This window comes from Callospermophilus lateralis, chromosome 10, assembly GCF_048772815.1.
Source record: "Callospermophilus lateralis isolate mCalLat2 chromosome 10, mCalLat2.hap1, whole genome shotgun sequence".
NCBI lineage: Eukaryota > Metazoa > Chordata > Mammalia > Rodentia > Sciuridae > Callospermophilus > Callospermophilus lateralis.
Window position 1 is genome coordinate 58,193,206 of NC_135314.1, and position 12,576 is coordinate 58,205,781.

A 12,576-nucleotide genomic window follows, 5' to 3' on the forward strand; every position below is an offset into this window, starting at 1 on the left:
TCTTTTTCCCCTCACTCCCTGAATCTGAAATCAGATAAGAAATTAACATTGAGGTAGAGATCAAGGTATCCATTTATCAAATCAGAATTGAGCTCATATTCTTCCTCTTAAACTGAATGTAACCAAACTCACATGTTTCTGCACAGACTGAGCTAACCCATAGATCATATTCCCAAGGCTGATTAGAACATACCACTTTAGATAGGCCAATTGAAAGGAAAACAGGTCACTACTTAAACCCCTTAGTGCTGCACAGTGGAGAAACCTTGGACCAGTTCACACTTTGGCTACCTAGACAGGTGGATTGATCTTTTCTCCCACAGGGAAGAAAAAGATTTCCTCTGGACAGTTCTCAAACTTGATGCAATCAACTTGCTTAGAATCAACCAAGGAACTTTCAAAATATGCAGGTTCATGGGTCCTATCCCTGGACAAATTTAAACCTCATCTCTAACGGTGAATTCTTGGCATCCCTAGTTGAAGGCACTCTCCTGGGTGACCCTTAGTTGCCCAGAGAGGGTGATAATCAGTGCTTTAGTGAAATGCCCCTTAAAGAAACTTGAAGTTGGTGGACTAAGATACTTCTTATATATTCAGAAATGATGGAAGTGACTTGGTAAAATTTTCTTAGATTAATACTGACAGCTGGGGCTAGAATTCATCTATCTTTTTTTTTTTTTTTTTTTTTTTAATTTAATGCCTACTTTAGACCAGGCACTTATTACTAATCCAATATCCTGGGATTCCCTGTTAGTCACTTTTTTTCTGAACAAAGTGTTTCGAAGGTGTAAGGTAGTACATTTCAAGTGGGTTGGCCATATTGAAGCCACAGCAACTAAGGCAAAGTAAAAAAACAAAAGTAGCAAACAGATCAGTCTGGCCAGAAACATTCATGAAAAGACATCTTGGTCAAGTATTTCAGGATACAGCCACAAGCCAGGAAACTTGCCATGGATGAGGAAAATCTTGTCAAGTCATGCACTAGTTATTTTGACTGCAAGTGAACACAGGCTAACATAAGCAAAAGTGACGAACACTGACATTCCCAGGGGAAAAAAATAGATATCTGCTTTGAGGATGACAATTCCCATGAAAAGAGAGTAAGAAAACTTCAACTGCAATTTTTTTAAAGTACTATGCCTAATTTCTACCTTAGTGTTTTTTGTTGTTGTTGTTGTTGTTGTTGTTGTTGTTCTGTTTTGTTTTAGATCTAGCTATGTGTGTTAGTCAGCTTTCCATTGCTGTGAACAAAATACCTGAGAAGAACAAAATAGAGGAGGAAGAGTTTAGTATGGACTCTTGGTTTCAGAGGTTTAGTCCATAGACTACTAATTCCATTGTTCTGGACCCAAGGTGAGGCAAAACATCATGGAGGAAGGGCATAGTTGGGGAGCCCCACTCTGTTCATGGCAGCCAGGAAGTGGGGTAGGGAGGAGCTGCAGGACAGATAAACTCTTCCAGGGCAAACCCCAGTGACCTACCTGTTTCAGCCATACCCTGTCTCTCTATAGTTAACATTTAATTATTTCATCAAACTAGGATTTGTCCTGATTAGGTTACAATTACCAACCTAATCATTTAACTTTTGAAGATTCCTGCATTAACACAGGAGCTTTGGGGGATACCTCATATACAAACCATAGCATTCTGCCTTTGGCCCCCAAAAGCTCATGTCCATCTCACAATGAAAACTGCATTTAGTTCATTTCCAAGGGTCATGGTATTAACAGTTTCAGCATTGCCCCAAAGTCCAAGTTCAAAGTCTCCTTTGAGACTCAAGGCAAACTCTCATTTTTGAACCCATATACAAATCAAAAGCAAGTTACATGTATCCAATATACAATAGCACAGAATATAGAGAGTCCCATTCCAAAAGGAAGGAATAGGAACATAAAAAGGAGGGAATGGACCAAAACTCAGCTGGGCAAACAGGTCTGTAACTCTGTGTTCAGTATCTGGGGCACAATGCAGCAAAATGTTCTTTTCAAGGGGCTTGGGGAGCCCCACCACTTTGGCCTTGTTGGTTGCAGTGCACACCTTGACAGTCCATGTTACTGGCATCTCTTAATTCCTGAGGTCTCCATTCCAGCTTTAGCTTCACCTTCATAGCTTCAAGCATTGCACTCTCAGGGGCAGCCTGAAGGAATTCCAACCCTGCTACCCTTTATTTAGGCCCCAGGCCTTCCTTTGGAATCTCAGTGGAAGCCTCCATGACCCTGTAACTCCAACATCCTGCATTCCTGTAGAATCAACACCATGTGGATGATGATTGTGTGTGTGTACACACACACATGTATACACACACACACACACACACACACACACACACATATGGTGGTATGCAGTCCCACCAACATTGTATGTACCTTTTCCCCTCATCCTCACCAGCATTTATTATTTGTATTCTTGATGATTGCAATCCTAACTTGAATCAGGTGAAATCTACATGTAGTTTTGATTTGCATTTCCCTGATTTTTAAAAATGTTGCATATTTTTTTCACACATTTGTTGGTCATTTTTATTTCTTCTTTGGAAAAATGTGTTTAGTTCTTTTGGCCCATTTATTGATTGGGCTATTTGGTTTTGGTGTTAATATTTTTCAGTAATTTATTTTTATTTTTTGGTACTAGGGATTGAACTCAGGGGCACTCAACCACTGAGTCACATCTCCAGTCCTATTTTATATTTTATTTAGAGACAGGGTCTCATGAGTTGCTTAGTACCTCACTATTGCTGAGGCTGGCTTTGAACTCATGATCTTCCTGCCTCCGTCTCCCAGGCTGCTGGGATTATAGGCAGGCATGCACCACCACGCCCAGCATCACCTTTTTGTTATGATTTGGATATGAAGTGTTCCCACAAAGCTCCTGCATTAATGAAAATATATTCAGAGGTGAAATAATTGCTGTAACAGAATTGGTCTCTCCTCATGTGAATGAGTAACTGGGTGGTAAGCGTAGGCAGGTGAGGTCTGGCTAGAGAAGGTGGGTCATTGGGGCATGCCTTGGAAGAGTTTTTCTGCCCTGCAGTTCCTTTTCTCTTTCCCTCTTTCTCCCTTCCATCTCTCTGCTTCCTGGCTCCTGTGAGTTGAGTGGTTTTCCTCCACTGTGCCCTTAGGCTCTGATGTTCTCCCTCACCTTGGGGCCAAAGCAGTGGAGTTAGCTCTGAAACTCTGAAAACTTGAGCTTCCCAATAAATTTTTCCTCCTCTTAAGTTGTTCTTGTCAAGTATTTTGTTTATAGCAATAAAAAGCTGACTAGAGTATTTTTAGATATTCATATGTTCTAGATATTCATTCCTTATCAGAGGAGTAGCTGGCAAAGATTTTCTCCCCTTCTGTAGGTTCTCCCTTCACACCCTTAATTATTTCCCTCTAGCAGTTGTAAAGTATCTGGTCTAATTCCTAGGTCTTTGATCCACTTTGAGTTGGCTTTTGTGCAGGGTGAAAGATAGGGATCTAGTTTAATTATTCTACATAAGTATATCCAGTTTTCCTAGCACCATTTGTTTAAATAAGCCTTTCTTTGGCACTTTTGTGTAGTATCAGATGATTGTACCTATGTGGGTTTGCCTCTGTTTTCTATTCTATTCAGTTGGTGGTCTTCACGTCTATTTTGGTGCCAGTGCCGTGCTGCTTCTGGTACTGTAGCTCTGTAGTATTATTTGAGATCAGGTATTGTGATGCCTCCAGCATCATTCTTCTTGATCAGTATGGCTTTGACTATTCTGGGTCTTATATTTTTCCATAGGAATTTTAGAATTGTTTTTACTTGTTCTGTGGCGAATACATTGAATTTGTGTAGTGTTTTTGGTGGTATGGCCATTTTGATCATACTAATTCTGCATATCCATGAACATGGGAGTTTTTTTCCCATCTTCTGAGGTTTTCATAGTCTTTCTTCAGTATTCTATAGTTTTCCTTTCACCTTGGCTAGATTTATTCCCATTTTTGTTGTTACCATTGTAGTTTTTGGAGGCTATTGTGAATGGAGTTGTTTTCCTGATTTCTTTCTCAGCACATATAGGAAAGCTGTTGATTTTTGCATATTGATCTTGTATTCTGATACTTTGCTGAATTTGTTTATCAGCTCTAGAAGTTCTTTAGTGGAGCTGTTTTATGGTTTTTCTTTGCTGTTGTTGTTGTTTCATTTTGGTGTTTTGTTTTGTTTTTTGTCTCCTATGTATGGAATCATGTCATCAGCAAACAAATAATTTGACTTCTTTTTTTCCTGTTTATACCCATTTAATTTCCTTCTGTTACCTGATTGCTCTGGCTAGAGTTTTAAGAACAATATTGAGTAGTAATTGTGAGAGTGAATATCCTTGTCTTGTTCCTGATTTTAGAGAAAATGCTTTGGGTTTTCTCCATTCAGTATGATGTTGGCTTTTGGTTTGCTATATATAGCCTTTATAACATTGAGATAAGTGCCTTCTATCCCTAGTTTCTTCAGTGTTTTTAACACTAATTGGTGTTAGATTGTATCAAAGGATCTTTCTGCATCTGTTGAGATCATAATGTGATTTTTGTTCTTAAATCTATGTGACGTATTACATTTGTTGACTTGTGTATGTCAAACCAACCTTGCATCCCTGGAATGAAACCTGCTTGATCAGGTATACAATCTTTTTAATGTGCTGCTGAATATGAATTGCTAAAATTAAGAATTTTTGTGTCTGTGTTCATCAGGGATGTTGGATCTGTAGTTTTCCATTCTTGATATCTTAGTCTGGATGAGGTAGAATGAATTTAGCAGTATTCCCTTTCAATTTATAGACTAATTTAAGGAAGATTGGCCTTACTTGTTCTTTAATGGTATGCTATAACTCGGAGAAACCATCTGATACTGGAATTTTCTTTGTTGGAAGGTTTTTAATTGCTGCTTCAATCACATTGCTTGACATCGGTCTATTTAGGTTTTCTATATCCTTTTGGATCAATTTGGGTAGGTCAGTGTGTCTAAAAATTTGTCAATATCTTGTAGATTTTCCAGTTTGTTGGTTACACAATTTCAAAATAATTCCTGTTAATCCTCTATATCTCAGAAATGTCTGTGGTGATATTTCCTTTTTCAGCTCTAATTTGCTTATTTGGATCTTCTCTTTCTTTTGAGAAAGGGTTTATCAATCCTGTTTATCTTTTTAAAGAATCAGATCTTTGTTGCATTGATCCATTGTGTTGCTTTATAATTTCATTAATTTTGCCTCTGACCTAAATTGTTTCCTGTTGTCTGGTTTTAGAATGAGTTTGTTCTTGCTTTTCTAGGGTTTTTGAGGTATAACAATGTATCATTTATTTTGTATCTATTTTTTAAAATATAGGCATTTAATGCTATAAACTTTTCTCTTTGTTTCCTGCCTTCATGGGGTCCCAGAGGTCTTAATATGTTCTATCTCTGTTCTCATTTATTTTTAAGAATTTTATTTACTTCTCCCCTGATTTGTTCTATGACCCATTCCATGCTCAAACATGTATTATTCAATCTTCATGTGTTAAAATGGCTTTCTAAAAATCTTAGTTATTGATTTCTAATTTCATTCCATTCTGATCTAATAGGAAGCAAACAATTATCTTACGTTGTCTTGTTTTGACTTCTAAAATATGGTCTATTTTAGAAAAGTTTTCATGTGTAGCTGAGAAGGAAGTGAATTTGGTTGTTAGTGAATGGAATATTCTATAGATGTCTTTAGGTCCATTTGATTAATAGTTCTTTTTAGTTCTTAAGAGTCTTTACTTATGTCTAGATGACCTATCTATTGGTGAGAAAGATGAGTTGAAATCACACAGTACTATTGTATTGGGGCCTATTAGAGTCTTTTTATTGAGGAGGGTTTGTTTATGTACATAGGTGCACCAACATTTTGGAATAAATATTTACAGTCATTATATCGTATTGTTGGATGATTACCTTAACCAGTATGAAGTGACATTCCTTGTCACTTCTAGTTAATTTTGTCTTGAAGTCTACTTTGTCAGACATGAGAATAGCTACTCTCCATTTGCATGGTATATCTTTTTCACCTTCAGCCTGTGTGTGCTTTTGCCTGTAAGGTGAGTCTCTTGTAAACAACACAATTGGGTCTTTTAAAATCCACTCTGCCAATCTATGTCTTCTGATTGAATAGTTGAGATCATTTATATTCAGTATTATTATGGAGAGTTGATCTTTGTTTCCTGCCATTTTGATTTACTTCTAATGTTTACTTAGACTTGATTTCCTCTTTTCTTCTAGTGAGATTCATACATTTTCTGGTTCTGATGTTTGTTTTTCATTTCTTCTGCATGTAATATGCCTTATGTTCTGTAGTGCTGGCTTAGTGGTTATAAATTCTTCTAGTTTCTGCTTATCACAGAAGGTCATCTTATGTTCAGTTTGAAAGGATAGCTCTGCTGGATATAGCAATATTGTTTGGCATCCGTTATCTTTCAGGTCTTGATAAATATTATTTCAAGTCCTCCTGGCCTTTAGAGTCTGGGATGAGAGATCAGAGAAATTCTAATTGCTTACCTGTAAATGTGACCTGCTGTTTTTCTCTTACAGTTTTTAAAATTCTATCCTCATTCTGTATCTTAGAGATTTTAGTTATGATGTATTTTAGTACGGATTTTTTTTATTTTTCCTATTCGGAGGTCTAAATGCAACTTTTATTTGTATTTCTGTCTTGTTCCTAAGGTATTATCCTATCTTATTTCATCAAAAAGTTTGAACATTACTTTAAGAATTTCAATGCCTTCATCTATGCCAATGATTCTTATATTTGGTCTTTTACTGTTATCCAAAATTCTTGTATATTCTGGTCATGGTCTCTTATCATCTTTCCTTTAAAGTTAACTTTCTTTTAAAGATTATATACTTTGTCTTTTAGATCCAAAAACATCTCTTCTATGTGTTCTAATCTATTGGTGATACTTTCAACTGAATTTTAAATTTAGTTTATTGTGTCTTTCATTTGTAGGGTTTCTATTTGGTTCTTTTTCAGAATCTCTCTTTATTGAAATGTTTTTTCATTTCCTATATCTTTTCTCTTAATTCCTTCCTGAGGTCTTCTTTTAGTTTTATTAAAATTTAAACAAACTAAAATTGAAAATCCTTCTCTTTTCTGCTCCACAGTAAACCTAGCTAAATGCTGATAACAATATCCATGCTACCTCCTGAATGCTGTGCTGTCTTGAAATTTCTTCCTCCAGATAAATTAGTATACCACTTTTAAATTCAGCTTCACACAAAGTCTCAGGGCATAGGCAAATGTAGACAAGTATTTTTTGTTGTTGTTGTTGTTTTTTGCAATGTGTAACACATGTGTCCTCTGTTCAATCCCCAATAGAGTCCTCATTTCCCTCTGAAACCTCATGAGTCTTTACTCTCCACATTCCAGTGGGCATTCTGATTCTCTGAGCTCCCACCAGAATTACATATTAAACTCTGCTTACGACATTCTAAGTCTTCACCTTGAATCTTCAAATTTTTACAAAACTCCTCTTGGAATCTAGTTCCAAAGGCTTCTGAAGCACATGGTCAGATTAGTCACAGCAATAAACCAACTCTCAGTACCAATTTCTGTGTTAGTTAGGTTTTCATCACTGTGACCAAATTATCTAACAAGAACAACTTAGAGGAGGAAAAATTTATTTGGCTCATGGTTTCAGAGGTTTAGTTCATGGTTGGAAGACTCCATTATTCAGGGGCTATGATGGGGAAAGAACATGATAGAGGTGTGCTACCCTGTTCATGAAGGCCAGGAAATAGAGACAGAGAAGAGGGGGCTACAGGATAGTTAAACCCTTCCAGGGAATTCCCCCAGTGACCTACCTCCTCCAGCCTCACCCCACCTGCCTATAGTTACCACCATGTTAGTCCACTCAAGCTAAGATGGACTGATTAGGTTACAGCTCTCATAATCTAATCATTTTTCTTCTGAATATTCCTTCATTAGGACAGGAATTTTTGGAAGACATCTCATATCCAATCCATAACACTATGAGACTATAATTCTTTTTCTATTGAAAACTGAATAATAATGCAATCTTGAGATCTTTATAAATATGTGAAAGGTTAAGTGGAAAAGAAAATTTGTTCTGCCATCAAGGGGACTCTATGGAAAATAAAATATTCTTAAAATGTGATTATGGACATATTTTCCCTTCAAATAAAGACTGAGTTTAAAATGTTGCTTTGGAAGTTTTAAACTAAATAAAGGTATGTGAAATAAGTTTAACTTCTTGGAACTTAAACTTATTTTACAGTTGGATAGCTTTTGCAATGTTAGGATTTGTTGTTAATTTTAACCTCTTTGCAACCTTGAAAAATGATCTCCAAGGTTCTTTCAAATTTTACTAGTCTACAATTGTCTATGCTCAGTATCTCCTTTCTATTTTTGTAACTCTCAAATATCTGTAAACTCTTGTATCACTCATGACACCCTTTTTAGTCATCTCTTTTTAGGTCTTTTAATCTTTCCTGCTAAACCAATACACACACAGCCTGGGGCAGTTAGTGGGATAATGAGAACTTTCCCCCTGATGCGCAATTAAAATTCTACCCTTTATATCACTTTCAAGGGGTTGGTGTAATGGATGACAGATGTCAATGAGCAGCTTTGAAACAAATAATCTTAGTTTTTCATTTCTGCTGAGGGCAGCGTCTCATAAAAGAAAGGCATGTGAGTAGTTGACCAATGGATAAGAATGAATCAGATGATTACTAGATGCCTATGGCTTAAAGATGTGGCATAATTATAATTATATTTTTGACCCTGGGATGTTATAGTAATTTCTCTAGTTTTAAGTAATCACAGAATCAAAGGTTTAGCTGTGAAATTTTGGGAAGACATCATCACACCACTTCATGAAACCCACCCATCAGAGTTTGCATCTGTATTTAAATACTCCAGAGAAGATTTTATTTCTCTTGCAAATCTGAAGTTCAACAGTTGTCACTGGAGGATGCATTCCCCAGTGTTCTTATCATTTATGCCAGCCAGATAAGATAGCTGGCAACTTTTAAATTATTTATGTCAGCAGTGAGGCACAAAGGAACTAATAAGAGAAAGTATATTGTCCTGTGAGTATGTATGTAAATGTCCATGTGCACACATGTATATTTGTGCCACCAATTATATTGTTTTTCTACCTTTTTCTGGCTCCGGAATGTTTATTCTCCCTTCCTTTCCTTATTTCTTCCCAATCCAAAACTCTTCCCACATCTACAAAATTAATGTGCCCAGGAGTTACACTTCCCACATTTCCCACCTTGTAAGTGTTTGTGCAACACCTATTAGGAAGGGAAAACAGAATCATAGCTCTATGCTGTTGAGCCACATATCCAATAATACAAGGATTGGACATCAAACTGTGAAAAATTGAAAAAAGAGAGTTCTTGACTGAAGCTTTAAACCTTGACACTAAGAAGCAGCCAGACTAGTGTAGACAAAGAACTTGACATATTCAGGAGGAAGGAAGAAGGATAAACTACTTTTCAGACACTGTTGGCTAAATTCTTTCTAATTGCCTCAGTGAGGAAGATTGCTGATTAATACCTGAGCCACAGTGAGGTTTTTGTATGCATCTGACATGTCAATTGCCATATAAATATATGTACACATTAATTATAAATGTATCCCAAAGAGAAGATTCAACTCTCTTACTCATCCTCTCAAATATAAGAACTCTCAAATAATATAATATCTTCAAGGTTATATTAAAGAGAGGAATTGATTGGGGCAAATCAATACTTACATTCAAATAAACAAAAACCCTTATGTGGTCTCACATATGCATGTAAATAAATATACACATATGTACAACTAAGACTGAAGTTCAGACACTGGACACAGAAAGCAGAATGCACTTTCATCTGACCACATGACTCATAAAGGAGTAAATGGTGACACTGGGCCCACTGTATTGTAGGATTGCTTTTTTTCTACTTTGAGAGATATAGGGACAAAGCCATCTCAGAACAAAAGCCATGTCGTTGATCTGACATAAGCAGATGTCTCTTATATCAAGGTTTGAAGGTATCTGCTTGTCATTAATAAGCTTATCACCCTGATAAGAGTGATTTTCCTGTATGTACCCTTTAGTTCCAGGTAGCCAAGCATCTAAAAGCATTTCCCTCCCTCCCTCTCCCTCTCCCTCTCTCTCTCTCTCTCCCTCCCTCCCTCCCTCTCCCTCTCTCCTGAGACAGGATTAGGCAATCATTCATGTACCAACAGATCCAGAAGTACAGGTCTCATAAGTAAACATCCATAAAATTGAGCAGGGAGGAAAGTGAGAAGGGCATGCTAGATGAAGATGCTGATTTCAGGAAATCCCTTGATACTGAAACCCATCCTCAAAAGACAGCAACATCTCTAGATAGGGCAGAGGGGTGGGAAGGGAAGGGAGGGCGCAGGGGGTTAGCAAAGATGTTGGAATGTGATAGACATTATTATTACCCAAGTACATGTATGAAGACATGAATTGGTGTGAACATACTTTGTATACAACCAGAGATATGAAAAATTGTGCTCTATATGTGTAATAAGAATTGTAATGCATTCCACTGTCATGTATTTAAAAACTAATCAATTAATAAAAAATAAATAAAACACGAAAAAAAAAAAAAGACAGCAACACACTGAAGATTTTTAGCACTGTTCTCTTGCTTGCCTTCTTTTCTTTCTCATTCTATTCTCCCACCTCTTCCACTTCTTCTCTTCCTTCTTTGTTATAATAATGATGTATGGGTCACAGAATTGGATATGGAGGGCACAGAGGTAGTCCTGTCTTCCAATGGTTAGCAAGTAGTTGAGAACTTAAATACCAAGATGACAATTTGAGTAAAATTGTTTTCCCTACAAATAGTGACTCCAATCTGTAGTCAAATGGTAGCTCAGGCCTATGGATGTGTGAAAGCAAATGAGTCTGTGGGCTCTCTATGAGTCACAGAGGAGAGAAAGGATGACAGGATATCCCCTGCACCCCCCCACACCCCCCTACAAAGCAAGAACAAGCCACTAAACCCAGGAAAAACTGGGCTCTCAGAGATCTTGTGAATCCTAAGGGTAAAAGTCAATTTCAGTCCCCACATGAATATGTGGCTTCTCTGTGGGTCACAGAAGGACAAGAAGGAACTGAATGGGGCAAGGTGTCCTCCTTCCTATGAAGCTGAGAAATAAAAAGACCAGTGAGCAGGTGGCTTCCTCGCGGCTTCAGAAGACTTGTGGGCAGCTTACCTCCACACAATGAACTGAGGAGCGGAGATTATGCTGCCATCCTCCACATTTATGAGTGCTGGGATCCACAACCAGCCCCCAGCCCTAACAAGCCCCCAGCCCCACCAAGCTGACAAAGGAAATAACAATATTGCTTAAGGGAGAGCAAGAGAAAAGGAAAGGAAAAGATTTTGCCACTTAATTTTATATATGAATGAAATGAGAGGATAATCACTGTTGAGACCCAAATCGGTGGGCTAAAAGATCAAATGAAGAAAATATTTCAAAGCACAAAAGCAAAGATAATAAGAGAAAAGACAGGAGACTCAAGGGTAGATGCAATAGGCTTAGCATACTATATTAAGACATTTGGATGGAGAAAAAGCATATATGAAGGAAAGGCAAAAATTAAACATGTAAAAGGAGAAATTTTCTTGTATGAAGAAATACGTGAGTCTACACTGAAAAGGGCTTGCCAAGTTGTGAGGCCAGGTCAATGAACACTCAGACCCCTAGCAATATCCTGATAAGATTCTGAAACTCTAAGGGAAAAAGCACAAGTAAATACAAAAGCCCTTTGCAAAAGAGTATGAGATCTGGCAGGATGAAGGAAAAAAAAAAAGAAAAAATAGATAAAAATGAAGAATTCTTTAGAAGACTACAACAGAGGAGTGATTAAAAGTATAAGAGAAACCTGTCAACAAACTGGAATCCTAAAGAAAAATGGTAATTTCCTAGTAAAAATACAAACTATTAAAATGGACCCTGGAGTAAAGAAAATAAAAATAAATCTATTGCCATAGAAAAATGTGGAATGGTTCTTTAAAATCTTGCATTGGAAAAGATCCCAGAACTACATGGGTTCACAGATGAATGTTAGGTGACCTTTAATAAACTCTTGATGTTATTTCAAATGGTCAAGGACAAGAAAAAAAGTGGGACTCTCTGTAATCTCCCCTTTGTGATTTAATATGAAAACTTTATTTTATTTTTTAAAATGTACTATTACTAAAGTAACTTTCTAGCAGTTAGTTTTGTTTTTGTTTTTGTTTTTGTTTTTGTTTTTTTTTTTTGGTACAGGGTATTGAACCAAGGGCGCCTGACCACTAAGCCATATCCTTGACCCTTTTTATATGTTATTTACAGACAGGGTCTTGCCAAGTTGCTTAGTGCCTTGCTGAATTGTTGAGCCTGGCTTGGAACTCACAATCCTCTTGCCTTAGCTTCCCAAACTGCTGGGATTACAGGTGTGCGCCACCGCACCCAGCTAGCAGTTAGATTTTATTTTTATTCTAAATTTATTGAAGGCACTGTTTTGGAGTTATTTTTAAAAATTTGTTCCAATCATCTATTATTCTCATGCATTCCTTTTTTAAAAATAA